Source organism: Hippocampus bargibanti, linkage group LG05, assembly GCF_051943395.1.
Source record: "Hippocampus bargibanti isolate YZ-2025 linkage group LG05, ASM5194339v1, whole genome shotgun sequence".
Classification (NCBI taxonomy): Eukaryota; Metazoa; Chordata; class Actinopteri; order Syngnathiformes; family Syngnathidae; genus Hippocampus; species Hippocampus bargibanti.
In genome coordinates this window covers 30,528,234-30,548,159 of record NC_142738.1, presented here as the reverse complement: position 1 = coordinate 30,548,159, position 19,926 = coordinate 30,528,234, and the positions used below count along the sequence as shown (strand labels likewise).

The 19,926-nt window shown below is 44.2% G+C and overlaps 1 pseudogene across 1 annotated transcript; it reads left to right on the top strand.

The window, feature by feature from the left end:
• The first annotated feature begins 1,950 nt into the window (after positions 1-1,950).
• Positions 1,951-19,829, top strand: LOC148898495 (uncharacterized; annotated as a pseudogene). Its single transcript, XR_016114939.1, has 9 exons — positions 1,951-1,969; positions 3,205-3,516; positions 9,902-10,078; positions 14,037-14,111; positions 14,237-14,450; positions 14,547-14,697; positions 15,431-15,562; positions 18,206-18,318; positions 19,154-19,829. The product of XR_016114939.1 is annotated as an uncharacterized LOC148898495 (transcript).
• Positions 19,830-19,926: the final 97 nt, after the last annotated feature.

Sequence of the window (19,926 nt, the reverse complement as noted above, 5' to 3'; positions counted from 1 at the left end):
AAGGATTCAGAAAATATACTCATGCTCTCAACCCAATCTATGCAATTCCAAACAGGAAATTTCCCCATTGTTGGGCTATTAAAGGACAACCGACGCCCCGGTCAAGTTGTGTCCATAATTTGTAAAATGGCTTCAAATGACTTCTACTGAGTGTATTTTACAAAGATTCCACCGCATATAGCTCTATTTTACCTTTTAAGACTCGCGCTGAATATTCCGGAAGTCTTGTTTTTGAGTTGGTGACGATTCCTCACGTCACGGAAGGAACGCCCCTCACTGAGAAAAGGACACACAATGCATTTTGCGGTACTTTGTTTGGTCTGAAAACTTTGTGTTGATGGTGAAATTAGAAGGAAAACACATAAATAACACAATGGTGAATCGTTGTGTGTTGCGCCAAGACTACTATTTGATACTAGTTGACACAAATTCCCAGCAGACAAATCAGTCCATTTCCAACGGAGCTTGGGCGCCATCTTGTGCATTTTTTGGGACACTACATGCTGTCATTGACGGCTCGAATTGATATGGGGGGACTCCTTGAATCGATTGCAAACATTTATGCTTTCCTCTTCAGAACTATTTGAATCATATTCATAACTTGGATGAGTAACAAGAAAGCATATTTTCCGAATCTGAAGCCATTGTTTTGATTTTAGAGCACGGCAAGACGTCTTGGCGTGACATCACGAACAAGGGGGCGGGACCTTCTGAAACTGGCCACTTCCGGGTTCAATTTGAAGTCGTTTTTAGACACTTTTGAAGTCATTTTTATTGGTGTTTTGCATTTGACTAAAATATCATCCTGCGTGTTTTGGCGATTTTAGATGCGATCAAACGTTTTTCTAGGAAACAAAAAAGTGGTGTCGCTTGTCCTTTAAAGGCTTTCTGATTGTGAAAAGACTTTCTCAAAGAATCATACCAGAATCAATTATGACAACCAACGTGTAGGAGTCCGAGAACGGGCCAAAAAAAACCCATCGCTGTTTGTCTAACAAGTGACTGCTGGACATCCGACATGTCGGTTACATGCCACTTTATTGAACATTTGACAGTGGCGACCTGTCTGCTGGATTGTTTTGAGTTGAATGAAAGACACATTTCGGAGAATTTAGCCGAGGAGCTGGTGAGGTAGTGCAGGACGCATGGAGCCATTTGAGCAGGTCACAGTAGATTAGTGTAGACAGGTACACTGGACACATGTTAGCACATTATGCTGTGATTATTATTCAATTATGATCAATTTTTACGAGTTGGTGTGACAGCATTATTAATATGAAAAGCAAATTAGTGACAGCTGATCATCAGACCAGAGTAACCACAAGGGAAAGTCAAAGTTAGCATCCACTAACTTTGTGCACATATAAATAAAGCCATATAAATAAAAATATTTAATATTGTGTATTTTTTACATGAGTAATTCGTTTTTCACATCATTTTACATGATTTTTGGTCATTAATTTAAGAAACAAAAAAAAAAAAAAACTGAGGAGCCATTTGGGAGCCAAAAGAGCCGGATCTTTTTAGTGAGCCGAGCCAAAAGAACCGGCTCTCTGAAAAGAGCCGCAATTCCCATCACTACGAGCCACACAAAGCAGGAAGTTGGAATTTGCAAGCCCCCCCCTCGTTCAAATTGGGCTCCTCCCCTTTGGCCGCGCGACCCCGACTGGTTTCTCCATCGGCTGCAGCGGCGGACGTCCGCGGCCGTCCTTCGCCTCGTCAACGCCTGGCCCGCCTTCGCCGCACGCTCGTCGAGGAGGCTTTGGACGCTGCAGGTCTGTGCGCCCGCCTTTCGTCATCTTTTGTGCGCGCTGTTAGGGTAAAATATTACAGGCTAATATTAGCATTAAAGGACAAGCGACATCATTTTTTTGCTTCCTAACAGTCATCAGAAAAACGTTTGATAGCATCTAAAATAGCCAAAACACGCAGGTTGATCTTTTTAGTCAAATGCAAAACACCAATCAAAGTGAGTTCAAGTGTGCCAAAACTGCAACAAAATGAGCTCAAAATGGGGAAATTCAGAAAGTCCCGCCCCCGTGTTCGTGATGTCACGCCAGGATACTCTTTCACAAACTGCCTTGCTCCAGAATCAAAACAATGGCTTCAGATTGGGAGAAGATGCTTTCTTGTTACTCATCCAGTTATGGAATATTCAGCGCGAGTCTTAAAATATAAAATCTAGCTCTATGCCGTGGAATCTTTGTCAAATGCGCTCAGTAGAAGTCATTTGAAGTCATTTCACAAATGCCCGCCTATTATTAATAATAATAATAATAATAATGATAATAATAATCATTTCATTTCTAAGTGCCTTTCAAAACTCTCAAGGTCACATGACAGTCACAGGATCAGTCTTTCTGTGGGTGAGCAGCGGCAGTCACACGCGCCAGCGTTCACTCAACCCAGAAGTAACTCAAATAGATAGAAAGCTAGCCAGATAGATAGCTAATAGCTAATAGCTAGCTAGACAGCTAATATATAGCCAGCTAGACAGATAATAAATAGCAAAAAGATAGCTAGCTAGGTAGCTACCCAGATAGAAAATAGCTAACTAGATAGCTGGCTAGCTATATAGCCACATAGCTAGCTAGCCAGATAGACAGCTGCATAGCCAGATAATAATAATACATGTCATTTGTAAGTGCCTTTCTAAACTCTCAAGGTTACATGACAGTCACAGGATCAGTCTTTCTGTGGGTGAGCAGCGGCAGCCAGACGCGCCAGCGTTCACTCAACCCGGAAGTAACTCAAATAGATAGAAAGCTAGCTAATATATAGCTAATACCTAGCCAGATAGATAGCTAATAGCTTGCTAGATAGCTAATATTTAGCCAGTGAGATAGCTAGCTAGGTAGCTAGCATATATTAGCTAGCTAGACTAGCTCATATATAGCCAGCGAGATTTTGTTTTTCTACTTCTTTCTTTCCTTTTCTCCTCCTTTCATAACTTTGCTGCTGTGAAATGTAAATTAACTCACTGCTTTAATAATAATAATAATAATAATAATCACAAAATAGAATACAATAAATGAAATACAATTGTAAATGTAATGTTTATCCTACACAATGTTTAACACGGCGAACGAAATGTACTTATTTCCTTCATTGCACACTGCGATTCGGAGCCTTTCGGGATGCGCGTCGGGCTAGCTAGCATGACGCTAGGTGGCACGCGGGCGGCAAAAGGGGTTTCTTGGTGAGTCCGGTCGGGGTCCTTTTCTCCGTCATGCCGGTCGACGGTCCGTTGGCAGGGGTGGTGGCGGCATCACAAATTCTTACGGGCACACCTTCTTTATCCTCTCACAAGAACAACCAAAGGACGAGCGCAAAGGCCTTGCCAAGCCAAACAAAAAAATGGCGCAAAAACTGTCGTCCGTCCGTCCGTCCACCCGCCTCTGGGCGACTTCCTGACCCTTGAATCAGCCTGTCGCGCCTGTTTTGGGGAAGCTGAACACCCGGACAAAACCCATCCAGGAAATGAGGGCGGCTGTCCAAAAATCCAATGCAATATTGGTTTGTATCGCGCTTTAACAGCAGCTGAAGCTGGAACGAAGCGCTAACATGGGAAAAAAAAGGAAATGCTGCTCCCTTGTGGATGGGGGGGAAAATTGCCAGAGGTCTGATCAACGCTTGACCGGCACCCCCGTCGGGTGCCAAGATATTTGCCGTTGTGTTTTTGCTTGCAATGGGCTGAGAGCGCAAATTTGAGCAGGCGAAGGGTCGCCTCCGCTTCCGCCCGTCCGGTCCCGCCGGTTTGTCAACAAAGGCGGCCTGCTCTGGTTTTGTTCTCCTCTCCGATAGTAATAATATTATATATATGTATATATATATATTATAATAATAATAATAATAATAATAATAATAATAATAATAATAATAATTCCTTTCATTTCTAAGCACCTTTCGAAACTCTCAAGGTCACTTTACAGTCACAGGATCAGTTTTTCTGCAGCTTTGATATCTATTTGCTCTCTATTCGCTATCAAACTAGCTAGCTGGCTACCTAGCTAGCTATCTATTTGCTATCTATTCGCTATCTAATTAGCTAGTTGGCTAGCTATCTATTTGCTATGTAACTAGCTAGCTGGCTACCTAGCTAGCTATCTATTTGCTATCTCTTTTCATAATCTATTTGCTATCTATTCGCTATCTAATTAGCTAGTTGGCTAGCTATCTATTTGCTATGTAACTAGCTAGCTGGCTATCTATTTGCTATCTATTTGCTATCTATTCGCTATCTAATTAGCTGGTTCGCTAGCTATCTATTTGCTATGTAACTAGCTAGCTGGCTACCTAGCTAGCTATCTGTTTGCTATCTCTTTTCATAATCTATTTGCTATCTATTCGCTATCTAATTAGCTGGTTCGCTAGCTATCTATTTGCTATGTAACTAGCTAGCTGGCTACCTAGCTAGCTATCTGTTTGCTATCTCTTTTCATAATCTATTTGCTATCTATTCGCTATCTAATTAGCTAGTTGGCTCGCTATCTATTTGCTATCTATTTGCTATGTAACTAGCTAGCTGACTACCTAGCTAGCTATCTATTTGCTATCTCTTTTCCTATCTATTCACGATCTAACTAGCTATCTATTAGTTATCTATTAGCTACCTAATTTTCTGTCTATTTGAGTTATTCTGGGTTGAGTGAACGCTGGCGCGTGTGGCTGCCGCTGCTCACCCGCAGAGAGACTGATCCTGTGACTAAAGTGACCTTGAGAGTTTTGAATGGCTGGCTACCCAGCTAGCTATCTAGCTATGTAGCGGACTACCTAGCTTGCTATCTATTTGTTATCTATTCGCTATTTAACTAGCTAGCTGGCTATCTATCTATCTATCTATCTATCTATCTATCTATCTATCTATCTATCTATCTATCTATCTATCTATCTATCTATCCATCCGTTATCTAATAGCGAGCTAACTTTCTGTCTATTTGAGTGATTCCGGGTTGAGTGAACGCTGGCGCGTGTGGCTGCCGCTGCTCACCCGCAGAAAAACTTCTCCTGTGACTGTAAAGTGACCTTGAGAGTTTTGAAAAGCTGGCAACCTAGCTAGCTATCTATTCGCTATTTAACAAGCTAGCTGGCTACCTAGCTAGCTATCTATTCACTATCTATTCGCTATTTAACTAGCTATCTATTTGGTATCTATGTTCCTATCTATTCGCTATCTAACTAGCTAGCTAGCTAGCTAACTTTCTATCTATTTGAGTAACGTTCTTCTTTAGTTGTTGTTTTTTTTCTTTGGGCTTTCCCTCCTTTTCTTTGGCCGCCCGTCAAGCGTCCTCTTTTGCAGCTGCGTGCGACGTCACCCATCTGCAACATTTGCGCCGCGGGGCCACTTTGCTTTGGAAATCGGGCGGGCCTGTCGGAAAAGCTGCCAGAGGAATGTGGGCGAGATTTTTTCCGGGCGTTTCCATTAGCTAGCTGGCTATCTATTCGCTATCTATCTAGCTGGCTGGCTGGCTATCTATTGGCTATATATCCAGCTGGTTGGCCCTCTATTAGATGTCTATTGGCTGGCGAGTTGGCTGGATGTCTATTAGCTAGCTAGCTGGCTATCTGTTAGCTATCTATCCAGCTGGCTAGCTATCTATTAGCTGGCTTGTTAGCTGTCTATCTATTAGCTATCTATTAACTAGCTAGCTGGGTATCTATTAGCTATCTATCCAGCTGGCTATCTCTTAGCTATCTAGCTGGGTGGCTATCTATCCAGCTGGCTGGCTATCAATTATATGGCTATTGGCTGGATATCTATTAGCTATTTATTAGCTGGCTATCTGTTAGCAATCATTCCAGCTGGCTAGTTATCAATTGGCTGGATTGTTAGGTGGTTATCTATTAGCTATCTATTAGCTAACTAGCTGTCTATCTGTTAGCTATCCGGCCGGCTGGCTATCTATTCAGCTGGTTGGCTATCTATTGGCTGGCTAGTTGGCTGGATGTCTCGTAGCTATTTATTAGCTAGATAGCTGGCTATCTGTTAGCTATCTAGCCAGCTGGCTAGCTACTATTAGCTGGCTTGTTAGCTGTCTATCTATTAGCTATCTATTAACTAGCTAGCTGGGTATCTATTAGCTATGTATCCAGCTGGCTATCTCTTAGCTATCTAGCTGGGTGGCTATCTATCCAGCTGACTGGCTATCTATTAGATGTCTATTGGCTGGATATCTATTAGCTATCTATTAGCTAGCTAGCTGGCTAGCTGTTAGCAATCAATCAAGCTGGCTAGTTATCAATTGGCTAGCTTGTTAGCTGGTTATCTATTAGCTATCTATTAGCTAACTAGCTGGCTATCTGTTAGCTATCCGGCCGGCTGACTAACTATCCAGCTGGTTGGCTATCTATTAGATGTCTATTGGCTGGCTAGTTGGCTGGATGTCTAGTAGCTATTTATTAGCTAGATAGCTGGCTATCTGTTAGCTCTCTATCCAGCTGGCTAGCTACTATTAGCTGGCTTGTTAGCTGTCTATCTATTAGCTATCTATTAACTAGCTAGCTGGGTATCTATTAGCTATGTATCCAGCTGGCTATCTCTTAGCTATCGAGCTGGGTGGCTATCCAGCTGGCTGGCTATCAATTATATGTCTATTGGCTGGATATCTATTAGCTATTTATTAGCTGGCTATCTGTTAGCAATCAATCCAGCTGGCTATTTATCAATTAGCGAGCTTGTTACCTGGCTATCTATTAGGTATCCATTGGCTATCTATTAGCTAGCTAGCTGGCTATCTATTAGCTATCCGGCTGGTTGGCTATCTATTAGATGTCTATTGGCTGGCTAGTTGGCTGGATGTCAAGTAGCTATTTATTAGCTAGATAGCTGGCTATCTGTTAGCTATCTATCCAGCTGGCTAGCTATCTATTAGCTGGCCCTTTAGCTGTCTATCTTTTAGCTATCTATTAACTAGCTAGCTGGCTATCTATCCAGATGGCTATCTCTTAGCTATCTAGCTTGGTGGCTATCTATCCAGCTGGCTGGCTATCAATTATATGTCTATTGGCTGGATATCTATTAGCTATTTATTAGCTGGCTATCTGTTAGCAAGCAATCCAGCTGGCTATTTATCAATTAGCGAGCTTGTTACCTGGCTATCTATTAGGTATCCATTGGCTATCTATTAGCTAGCTAGCTGGCTATCTATTAGCTATCCGGCTGGCTATCTGTCTATCTATCAGCTATCTATCCAGCTGGCTAGCAAGCTGATAGCTGGCTATCTGTTTGCTATCTCGCTGGCTGTATATCTATTATCTAGCTAGCTGGCTATCTGTTAGCTATCTCTCCATCTGGCTAGCTATCTATTAGCTAGCTAGCTTGTTAGCTGGATGTGTATTAGCTATCTATTGGCTATCTAATAGCTCATCCAGTGACCTTAAAGTGACCTTGAGAGTTTTGAAAGGAGCTTATAAACGAAATGGATCTTTATTATAAAATGAAATGAATCGATTAGAAAATCACCGATTCCTGAACGACACGTCACGACGAACACAGTCATTAATGCTTGTAAAACAGTCATTTTCTGCCGCGGGGGGGCCACATTGTAGTTCTGGTTTCCTCTTGAGGGCCGTTATGAATTTGTGGAAGCCATTAGAAGGTTTCATCCCCTCCACATATTACATGTAGAGCGCACAACAAATAAAAGTGATTAGCCAGCTAGTTGACTGAAAGACTGAAAGAAAGCTAGCTAGCTAGCTTGATCGGTGAGCATGGATTTTCACAAGTTTGATTTGCTTTCGCAGGCCGAAAAAAATGATGTGGCGGGCCGGATTTGGCCCCCGGGCCTTGACTTTCACACCTGTGACGTCAAAGAGGCAAATGTATCATCAGGGTCCAGATAGTTTGCGTCAATCCAGTCAAGTCAAATGAAACGCATGCGAACGCGCTTGTTTCGGGAGCCAAAATATCGCAAGCAGGCCGTGAAACAATTCCAATATGTCGGACGCAAACAAGGACACTTTTGACATTCGGGTCCAAGGAATCTGGTCACCCCCCCCTCCCCCACTCGGGCGGAAAGCTAGAATGGACGCTTTGTTTTGGTCGAACAAGTGACAAGCCGGCCATGCGTTTGTCACATCTTGTCACTGACTGGTCGCCCACGTTCCTGCTTCATTGCCCTCCCCCCATTCCAAACCCCAAAACAAGACAGTCCTTCCCGGCATTCCCAGCCCCCTGCCGCCCCCTGCTGGCCAGAAGACTCCCTACCGGGTGCGCCTTCCAAGCAAGCAGTGTCACGATTTGCGTGGTGGGGGTGGTGGACCCCAAAAAAGCAAACGGGAGGGCGGAGCAGGGTGTCAGTCACAAATTGGATTTAAAATCAAGTCGGCAGAAACTAAATCTCAAAGTCATCAGAACAGGAAGGTCCAAAGTAGCAAACAAAATCTCAGTCATCAAAACAGATAGGTCCAAAGTAGCAAACAAAATCTCAGTCATCAAAACAGATAGGTCCAAAGTAGCAAACATTATCTTGTGTAAAACAAGTCAAGATAATAATAATAATAATAATAATAATAATAATAATAATAATAATAATAATAATAATAATAATAATCCGTTTCATTCATAAGCACCTTTCAAAACACTCAAGGTTACTTTAGTTACTTAGTTATCGAATTAGCGGTCTATTAGCTAGTTAGCTTTCTATCTGAGTTGCTTCCGGGTTGAGTGTAGGCCTAGCCAGCTATCTGTTAGCTATTTATTAGCTAGCTAGCTTTCTAGCCGTGTTACTTCCTGGTTGAGTGAACGCTGGAGCGTGTGGCTGCCGCTGCTCACCCACAGAAAAACGGATCCTGTGACTGTAAAGTGACCTTGAGAGTTTTGAAAGGCGCTTAGAAATCAAATGTATTATTATTATTATTATTATTATTATTTAGTCACAGGATACGTTTTTCTGTTGGTGAGCAGCGGCAGCCACACGGTCACTCAACCAGGAAGTAACACAAATAGATAGAAATCTAGCTAGCTAATAGATAGCTAATAATAATAATAGTCATAATAATAGTAAATGTCATTTATAAGCGCCTCTCAAACCTCAAGGACATAGCTAATAGATAGCTAGATCGCCACATCGCTATATAGCTAATAGTTAGCTATCTAGATAGCTAATAGATCGAAAATAGACAGCAAATAGATCGCTAGCTAAGCCGACAGTGTGAAACAAACGATGAGCCAACACCGAATGGTCCTGCCGGGAGTCCTTTAAACGGCCACTGATCAATACGAGCAACACCTGTGCAGCTCCAGGCAGGACCGCACGCTGCCCCCCGATGGTCGCAAACCCAAACGTGACAAGCGGAACCGTGCTGGAGGCTTTGTTCCACTTTACTTACTTAGCTCTACTCAATTCTCAATACCTATCTATGAATGATTAGCTCGCCAGCTGATCCAGCTAACAAACTGGATTCGCTAGCTAGCTAATCTAGCTACTTATCTCTACTCAGTTGTCAATACCTATGAATGATTAGCTAGCTAGCTATTGTAGCTAACTAGCTAAATTAGCTAGCTAATCTAGGTATTTATTGTTTTTTTTATTTTATGTTACTTCCGGGTTGAGTGAACGCTGTCGCGTATGGCTGCTGCTGCTCACCCACAGAAAAAAATATCCTGTGTCTGTAAAGTGTCCTTGAGAGTTTTGAAAGGTGCTTAGAAATGAAATGTATTCTTCTTATTATTACTTTGCAAGTGGACGCAGGAATTTTCTGACATGTGAAAGCAGCCACCGGGGGCGCAATTTCGTTTTCTTTTTGGGGAAACCCAAAACCAAAAATGGCACTTTGGAAAGTGCGCCGCTTTTCTTACTTTTGCCATTTGCGCACAGTTGGAAAGGGGCTTTTGCGCCGTTGTGGGCGTGAATCCAGTCCAGTCATTCCCACCTTTGGTGTCTGCTTTAAATGATCTAAGCGGACTACAAGCAGACGGCGGCGCCGCCGTGGATCGCGACGACCGGGAAGGCGGGACCGGACGGCGACGGGCGCCCACCGAAGGAGCTGAGGCCTCAAGTGGCGCGCCTGCTGCTGGACTTGGACCGGGCCAGGCTCGCGTCCGGGAAGCATCGCCGTGGCGTCCTGGAGCTACAAGGTAGGCGACAACAGCCTGCGGGCAGCGCCGTTGATACGGGGGGGGGGCTCGCCAAGGGTCCCGCCCCCCGTCAGTCGTATTCATAGACGATGACCATGACGCTTCCGCTATTTAATTAGCGACATTCAGTGTATTAGCTAACTAGCTATCTAGCTAGCTACTCAATTCTATGTATTTATTTAATTAGTGACATTTAGTGTATTAGCTAACCAGCTATCTAGCTATCTAGGTAGCTAGCCTTCTATCTGTTTACTTCCTGGTTTAGTGAACACTGACGTGTGTGGCTGCCACTGCTCACCCACAGAAAAACTTGTGACTGTAAAGTGACCTTGAGAGTTTTGAAAGGCACTTAGAAATGGAATGCATTATTATTATTATTATTATTATTATTATTATTATTATTATTATTATTATTATCCAGCTATACAGCTGTCTAGCTAACTAGCTAGCTACCTAGCTAGCTATTTGCTATTTAGCTAGCTACCTAGCTGTTTGCTATCTATTATCTGTCCAGCTAACTATACATTAGCTATCTAGCTAGCTATCAGCTCTCTAGCTGGCTAGCTATTAGCTATATATTAGCTAGCTTTCTATCTATTTGAGTTAACTCCGGGTCGCGTGAACGGTGACGCGTGTGGCTGCCGCTGCTCACCCACAGAAAAACTTGTGATTGTAAAGTGACCTTGAGAGTTTTGAAAGGCGCTTAGACATGAAATGGATGATTATTTCTTCTAAACAAATCCATCATCCCGGATGTGATTTTTGGGAAGCCGCAAGCGGCGGTGGCCGCGAGGCCTTCTGGGTGAAGGCCCGCGGCCATCTGGCCAGGGTGTGCGTCATACATTCCTGGAACAACTGCGCTCGCTCAACAGAAGCTTCCAGAGTTCCCGTCGGGACAGCTCAGCTGTTCCGCATCGCCAACTGGCAAGCTTCCTCAGGGAACATCGTCGGGGACTGACATCAGGTGCGGTTGAGGGCCAAGGGGGGTCTAGCGGGGGGTCGGGTTTCACTTCTTCCAGGGCAGTTCGCCGTGACGCACCATTGCGACTTTGCGCCCGAGCTAGCAAACGTCAAAGCTGCCATTAAAATAGAGATTTGCACGTTTGATGCGTTCCTTGGCAGAATCCGAATCGTCATTATTGCCATGTCTGTGGAACACACAATGAATTTGTCTCCGGTGGAACACGCTGCACTAGTATCATCAGAAGAAAAATGGAGACACTACAGTTCGATTTGGGTTACTGAGCAGAGAGTTAATGGCGACGGGGGAAGAAGCTGTTGAAATGGATCGGTAGCGCCTGCCTTAGGGGAGTTGCTGGAAAAGGTGGTGGGCAGGGTGCGGAGGGTACAGTAGGATTTTCCGCGCCCTTTTTTGGGATTCTTGCAGGGTGCAAGTCCTTGAGAGTGGCTAATAGTGATGGGAATGGGTTCTTTTGGCTCAGCTCACTAAAAAGATCCGGCTCTTTTGGCTCTCAAATGGCTCCTCAGTTTGTTCGTTTTTGTTAATGCTTAAATTAATTAAGAAACAAAATTATGTGAAAAATGAATTACTCATGTAAAAAATGCACAATATCAAATAATTTTATTTATATGGCTTGATTTATATGTGCACAGAGTTTGTGGATGCTAACTTTCTGATGATCAGCTGTCACTAAATTGCTTTTCATATTACTAATGCTTTCATACCAACTAGTAAAACATCATAATTGAATAATAATAACAGCATAATATCATAACATTTGTCCACCTGTCTACCCCCCCCCCCCCCTCCCTTCTCCTCACTGCTGCGTGTGTCTGTAATTCTCCCTCCTCTACCACGGATATCGACCAATCACGTGCGGCTTTAACCAAAGACTGGGGTGGGGTGGGGAATAGAGGACAAAAAAAGCCGGCTCCCATTTCCGGCTCCTTGTTTGGAACCGACTCTCTTCGTTCATTTCAGTGATCTGACTCTAAGAACCGGCTCGTTCGCGAACGACACATCACTCGTGGGTAGGGCGGTGCCAATGATGTTTTTTCCGCCGTCCGAACTGTCCATTGAAGTCGCTTTTTGTCCATTTTTATGGCGGCCCCGAACCAAATCGTGATCAGAATCAGAATCAGAATCAGAATCATCTTTATTGCCAAGTATGTACAACACACAAGGTTTCCGGTAGAACACGCTGCACTAGTATCGTTGTCAAAAAACTGCTAAGTGGCACTATACAGTTCCATTTTGGCTACTGTTGAAAGAGTTGATGGAAGAAGACAGGATGGATTTAATGACAAAATGAGTCTGGAATCAAACGCTCATTCCCAAAATGATGATGGATCCCCCAAAAAGCAGGCAGGAGGGTAGTTGACAAATTGTATTAAATAAAGTCAGAAGGAACCAAACCTGACAGGGTGAAGCAAACAAACAGGGGGGCCTCGGTTTACGAACACCTTATGAAATTTTCGCTTTACGAACGTTAAATTAATGAAAATTAAACCTTGGCATAAGCACTACTTTTTGTGATACACATGGAGCACTGCCCCACCATGGCTGGCGGAAGACCACCAAAGCACGCGACCGAACAGCGCCTCAGCCGGCCTCCCTTTCCACACCCCCTTTATCTGAATGCGCACGTCTTCAATGATACTTTTGCTGTTATGGGACCGAAAAAGACCCCACCGCAGGCTGAAGAAGAAGACACAAAACAAAATTACAGTCGAGGAGAAGAAGGAGATCATTGAGAAACACGAACGAGGTGTGCGTTTGTCTGATTTAGCGGCCCGGTACCGATATGCTAAGTCCACCATTGCTACCATTCTTTGCAACAAAGCTTTCCACAAAGACTTTATTTACTCGATGCTTTCACGTGACTAATGACACCGAACTACCCTTTAGGGGTTATTGGAAGGACCATTTCAATGTGTATCATTGTGTTCAGCGGATAGAAAAGGCTTGGCATGATGTTACCCTTCGATCCTTGAAAGCAGCATGGAAGAATTTGCATCCTTGAGAGGGACTTTGAAGGATTTGATCCTCATGACTCTTGTTTTGGACGACATTGTTTCCATTGGACGCGAAGTGGATGCAGATGACATCGAGGAGCTTGTTGCTGACCATAATGAGGTCCTCAACACAGGATTTGATTTGCCTTCAAGAGGACAAGCAGAAACAAGCCATTCAGGAGTTGTCATCTGAGGGCGAGGAGGAGGAGATGGCTGCAGCATCAAGTGAGAGCATCAAGGCAATGTTGGCTAAGTGGAATGATGTGCAGGCTTCTATTGAACAGTTCCATTCAGAAAAAACTGTGGCTATGACAATCATCAACATGATGAACGATAATGTGATGCCTCAGTTTCGGAAGACCTTACAAGTCAGAAAGCAACAGGTGTCAATTAAGAGCCATCAACGACCATCGCAAATGTAAATAAAGTGACTTTATTATACAGTGCAGTGTATTTCTTTCATTACAATACAATAGCGCATTTATTATACATAGAATAAGGTATGTTGTGTGTAGTTTTAAGGCTTATTTAGTTGAAAATTATATTTTATGGAGACCTGGGAACGGATTATTCTCATTTTAATGGTTTCCTATGGGAAATTATTTTTTGGGATACACACTTTGCGCCTGACACACTCTGTCTGGGAACCAATTAAGTTCGTAAGCCAAGGCCCCACCGGACAATGACCCGACAACGAATGGTCGTACCGGGAGGCCTTTTAACAGCCACTGATTGGAACGAGCAACACCTGTGCAGGTGCAGGTGAGGGACCTGTTGGTCGCCAAAAAAAAGCCAAATTTCCCCATTGTGGGACTATTAAAAGCTTTCGGATTCGAATTCTGATCCGTTGTGGCCTTTCCACTTGGATCCCTTTTCCAGTTTCCAACCCAGCGCGGATTTCCATTGCTAAGGAACAATCTCAAGGGCGATCAATTTTGCTGATCGGGTTGTCGTCTGCTCTCTTGACATGTTCCCGCCACAGGACTGCTGGGCGACGAACGTCTGGCCAGGGCCCATCTGGACTAAGCCTTCACTGGACAGATCCACAATCTGCAAGGTGCCAGAAGAGGGCCAACCCCCCCTGGTTGCTGTTGACCACATTTGTCTCCATATTATATAATTTTGACACCCAAAATAATGAAGTAACGTCGGCGCCGCCCCTCCCGCATCAAACTCCTGCAGCCCAGCTGCGCTCAGCGCAGGCGGAGATTGACGGCCTGGAGGAGGACAAGGCCGGCGCCCTGGCCCAAACCCGGCAGGACCTGCGCCCGGCTCGGGAGGAGGCGCTCCTTCTGGAGCGGGAGGCCCAGGAGGCGGCGGCTCAGGGCGAGACCCACATCGGCGAGAACCACCGGGCCCAACTCCGGCGCCTCGGCGGGGGCCGACAGCGGGCCAGGTGAGAACGCCAGAGTGGGCCCGCTGGACACTTCCTCTCTTTTTTATTTTTTGCTCCCGCTGCTTGACAAAGACTCTCCTTTGGTCCTCCCTCCAGCCCCGGCGCCCACTCGCCCCCGGGGGAGGAAAAGGCGGGCGGCGGTAAGGGGCCGGAGACGCCCGCTGGCCAGGTTCTGGCCGTCCGGTCGCTGTGGCTCCGCGAGCAGCTGAAGCGGGCCGAGGACGAGGCTCGGCGAGTCCAGAGAGAGGTCAGGAGCTCGTCGCCACCAGCACATTGAAGGCCCGCCCGCCCGCCTCTGAGCCGTCGGCCACGCGTTTCCACGCTGCGTCGTATTTTTTAGTGATGTGTCGTTCGCGAACGAGCCGGTTCTTATCTCTGAAGTGACCGAAGAGAGCCGGCCCCCAACAAGGAGCCGGAAATGGGAGCCGACTTTTTTTCCCTCGATTCCCCGCCGCCGGTCTTCGGTTAAAGCTGCACGTCATTGGTCAAGATCTGTGGTAGAGGAGGGAGGGAAGAATTACAGATACACGCAGCAGTGAGAAGAAGCGGGAGGGCTTAGAAAAACAGAAGCACACTGTGAGTAGCACATTTCGGAGAATTTAGCGGCAGAGCTGGGGAGGTAGTGCAGGACGCATGCGCTGTTTTGGAGCCATTTACTTCCAGGTAGAGTGAACGCTGGCGCGAATGGCTGCCGCTGTTCACCCACACAAAAAAAATCCAGTGACTGTCAAGCCATATAAATAAAAATATTTGATATAATATATTTTTTTCACATAATTTTACATGATTTTTAGTAGTTAATTAATTTAAGCAACAAAAAAACAGGAGCCATTTGGGAGCCAAAAGAGCCGGATCTTTTTAGTGAGCCGATCCAGAAGAAGCGGCTCTCTAAAAGGAGCCGGAATTCCCATCGCGAGTATTTTGGGGGTGAGACGAGCACCAAGGTTGCGGCGTCAGCGTCCGGTTGCCTTTGCCCCCAGTGCGACGGCGTAAAGGCGGAGCTGCGCCAGCTGCAGGAGCTCCACGACCGGAGTCGGGCGGAGCGCCGGAGGCTGAGGGAGGAGCTCGCGTGCTGCAAGGCCCAGCTGGACAAGTTCTCTGCCGCCCATCGGGTGAGTGAGGCCGCGCCGCTGCCGCCGCCGCCGCTTGGATTCCGCCACACCGCCGATAGTTGCACCAGTTGGCTTTACCTTTTTTTAATAATAATAATAATAATAATCCATTTGATTTCTAAGAACCTTTCAAAACTCTTAAGGTCACTTTACAGTCACAGGATAAGTTTTTTGCTGTGGGTGAGCAGCAGCAGCAGCCACACACGCCAGCGTTCACTCAACCCGGAATTAACTCAAATAGATAAATAGCGAGCTAATATGTTTCCTGACTCAAATAACCAGCTAGCCAGCTAATAGATAGCCAGATTGCTTTCCAGATAGCCAATCGCTAGCTAGCTTGCTAATATGTTTCCTGACTTGAATAGCTAGCTAGCCAGCTAATAGATAGCCAATCGCTAGCTAGATAGCTAATATGTTTCCTGACTCAAATAGCTAGCTAGCCAGCTAATAGATAGCCAGCTAGCTATCTAGATAGCCAATCGCTACCTAGCTAGCTAATATGTTCCCTGACTCAAATAACTAGCTAGGCAGCTAATAGAGAAGCCAGCTAGCTATCTAGATAGCTAATAGATAGCCAGCTAGCTATCTAGATCGCTAATAGATAGCCAGCTAGCCAAGTTGATAGCTAATAGATAGCCAGCTAGCTATCTAGATAGCCAATCGCTAGCTAGCTAGCTAATATGTTTCCTGACTCAAATAGCTAGCTAGCCAGCTAGTAGATAGCCAGCTAGCTATCTAGATAGCTAATAGATAGCCAGCTAGCTATCTAGATCGCTAATAGATAGCCAGCTAGCTATCTAGATAGCCAATCGCTAGCTAGCTAGTTAATATGTTTCCTGACTCAAATAGCTAGCTAGCCAGCTAATAGATAGCCAGCTAGCTATCTAGATAGCCAATCGCTACCTAGCTAGCTAATATGTTTCCTGACTCAAATAGCTAGCTAGCCAGCTAATACAGAAGCCAGCTAGCTACCTAGATAGTTAATAGATAGCCAGCTAGCTATCTAGATAGCTAATAGATAGCCAGCTAGCTATCTAGATCGCTAATAGATAGCCAGCTAGCTATGTTGAAAGCTAATAGATAGCCAGCTAGCTATCTCGATAGCTGATAGATAGCTAGCTAGCTATCTGGATAGCTAGCTAGCCAGAATGTTGAGTATTTACTATTTTGACGATTTTTGACTTATTGTTTTTATTGGAAACCGTAATTTTTTTCTTGTGTTGGAAGCCAAAACAACAGGTCTCTCCTCTTTCATCGAGCACTGCTTCATGTCACAAAGAGGGTGCAGCAAGTGCTGAAGATTGAATGACTCTCTGTGTCTTTGTGTTGTCATATTATCGTCTTTTGTCAGAAAGAAAGAGTTAATTCCTAAATTATATGGATTTGGAGTTATCTGAGCTCGAAATGGGGGCAGCTATCCAAAATACAATGCAATACATACATACATACATATTGATTAATTTCGTGCTTAGGTGGAATTTTATTGTCTCCATTTTCCATTTTTGGCACTATGATTAGACTTTTTTTTGCTTGCTTTTGTATTTAGTGCCTCAAGAAAAGTATTTATTATTTTGGTTTATTCTGAAAAATTTGAATGCTAAAATATTCCGTGAAACCCTCAAAGGAACATTAATGTTTTAAAGAAGGAGGATTGTTCATTTATGATTATTATATTTATGATTTAATGTGATATTTTTGAGCTCATCAAAATGAAGAAAATACCACACATTATACTACGTCAATTCCTTTTGTCTTTTCTGTAATACCGGACAATAGCTATCTGGCTAGCTAACCAGCTGGCTAGCTAATAGCTATCTATTGGCTTTCTAGCTAGCTTTCTATCTTACTATTCTATCCGAGTTACTTCCGGGTTGAGTGAACGCTTAAAAGGCGTTTAAAATGGAATTTATTATTATTATTATTATTATTATTATTATTATTATTATTATTTTTTTTTTTTTTTTATTAAACAGCTTCTTCCCCTCGTCACCATTAACTTTCTAAACAGTAAACCAATGAGAAAATTAGTAATGAGCTAGCTATCTATTAGCTACATCACTAGCTTACTATTTGAGTTACTTCCGAGTTGCTGGTGCGTGTGGCTGCCGCTGCTCACCCACAAAAAACTGATCCTCTCACTGTCCTTGAGAGTTTTGAAAGGCACTTTGAAATTAAATGGATGATTATTATATTATTAATAATAATTGCTTTCTATTAGCTATATATCAGGCTAGCAATCTATTAGCGAGCTAAGTAGCTAGCTACCTATTAGTTGTAAAGCTATCTAGCTAGCTACCTATTAGCTATGTAGCTATCTAGCTAGCTACCTATTAGCTATGTGGCTGTCTATCTTGCTATCTATTAGCTAGCTAGCTATCTAGCTGGCTATCTATCTTTAGTATTTGTTGTCTATTTTTTTGCTATCTATTGGCTATGTAGCTAACTTTGTCTCTATTTGAGTTACTTCGGGGTTGAGTGAACGATGGCGCGTGTGGCTGCCGCTGCTCACCCACAGAAAAACCTCTCCTGGGTTTGTAAAGTGATCTTGAGCATTTTGAAAGGCACTTAGAAATGAAATGAATTATTATTATTATTATTATTAGCCCCCCCTTCCCCCGTCCTTGTGTTTGATTCCCTCCTCAGAGATTAATCCGTCCGTCTGAGCCCCCCGTCCTCTCCGTCCCCCTCGTAGGAATGATTGTCATCGTAGGGGTGCTGTGGTGCTGGTTGGCCGAATTGGCGTCCCGGAGAGCCAGGTAGGGGGGAGGGGCTCGTTGACGGTGCGATAGATAATAATAATAATAACAATAATAATAATACATGTCATTTTTAAGCGCCTTTAAAAAACTCTCAAGGTCACTTCACAGTCACTGTTAGATGTTTTTCTGCGGGTGAGCAGCGGCAGCCACACGCGCCAGCTTTCACTCAACCCGGGATAACTCAAATAGATGGAAAGTTAGCTAGATAGCCAATAGATAGCAAAAAAATAGACAACATATACTGTCGATATATAGCCAGCTAGATATCTATATAGCTAATAGATAGCAAGATAGATAGCTACATAGCTAATAGGTAGATAGCTAGATAGCTAATAGATAGCAATATAGATAGCCACATAGTTAATATGTAGCTAGCTAGATAGCTACATAGCTAATAGGTAGCTAGCTAGATAGCTAATAGATAGCAAGATAGATAGCCACATAGTTAATATGTAGCTAGCTAGATAGCTACATAGTTAATAGGTAGCTAGCTAGATAGCTAATAGATAGCAAGATAGATAGCCACATAGTTAATATGTAGCTAGCTAGATAGCTACATAGCTAATAGGTAGCTAGCTACTTAACTTGCTAATAGCTAGCTAGCCTGATAGATAGCTAATCTAGAGTCTGCGGGTGAGCAGCGGCAGCCACATGCACCAGCGTTCACTCACCCACAGAAAAACTGATACTTGTGACTGTCAAGTGACCTTGAGAGTTTTGAAAGGCGCTGAGAAATGAAATTTATGATTATTATTATTATTTTTTCAATCTGCATTTTGCTCTTCCCATGTGGCTTGACGTGTTTCCTCCCCCGCTTGGTGTCTTCCGGAAGGGGGGCCAGCTAGCTTGGAAGGCGGCTATCGAGACGGCGGCCATTTTTTTTGTTGTGGGGGGGGGACCGGACGGCCAGATGGCGGCCGGCGTCCACTCACTCAAGGTGACGACGGAGCCCCCCTGCTGGGCAGCCGACGTTGGACGTGTTGGCGGCGGGTAGGCGAGGACGCCGTTGCTCCTCCTTTGCCGAGCGGAGGGATTGTGTGGCGTTTTCAGGGATGAGAATGTTTCCCCCAATCGGCGGATTTGCGACTTTTTCAGACCATAATGACCAGATCCAACTAAATATGTATTCTTGCCTTTTTCGCTGTTCATTTCCTGTTTGGGCTTGTGTTGGCGGAGAGCGCCATTTTGATTGGATGATCTTGACTTAGTTGGTGTTGAAATAGGTAAACGCCCCCTTTTGAATAAGCGGACTCTTGATGTTCTTCCTCGGTAGCCTAGCCACCTTTAGCAAGGGTCCAAATCCAGTGTTCTGTCGTATGATCCCAACTGGCGATGGGTTCCATGCAGCAATCAGTTTCTCCACAGCACAGCAACGGAGCTTGTCTCCACACTCAGAAGCTCTCCGCCTTAAAAGCCTTGCTTGCCAATCAAGCCGTGGTGTAGGGTTTGAATTGCTGCCTTCCACCAGATGGGTTATACTCGAATAAATACTGTATATGAGAATTTTTTCCCATGCCTCATTTATAACGCGCACCCAAACTTTGAGTTATTTTTTAGCTAGAAAATTCTGCACGTTATACTCGAATAAATACTGTATATGAGAAT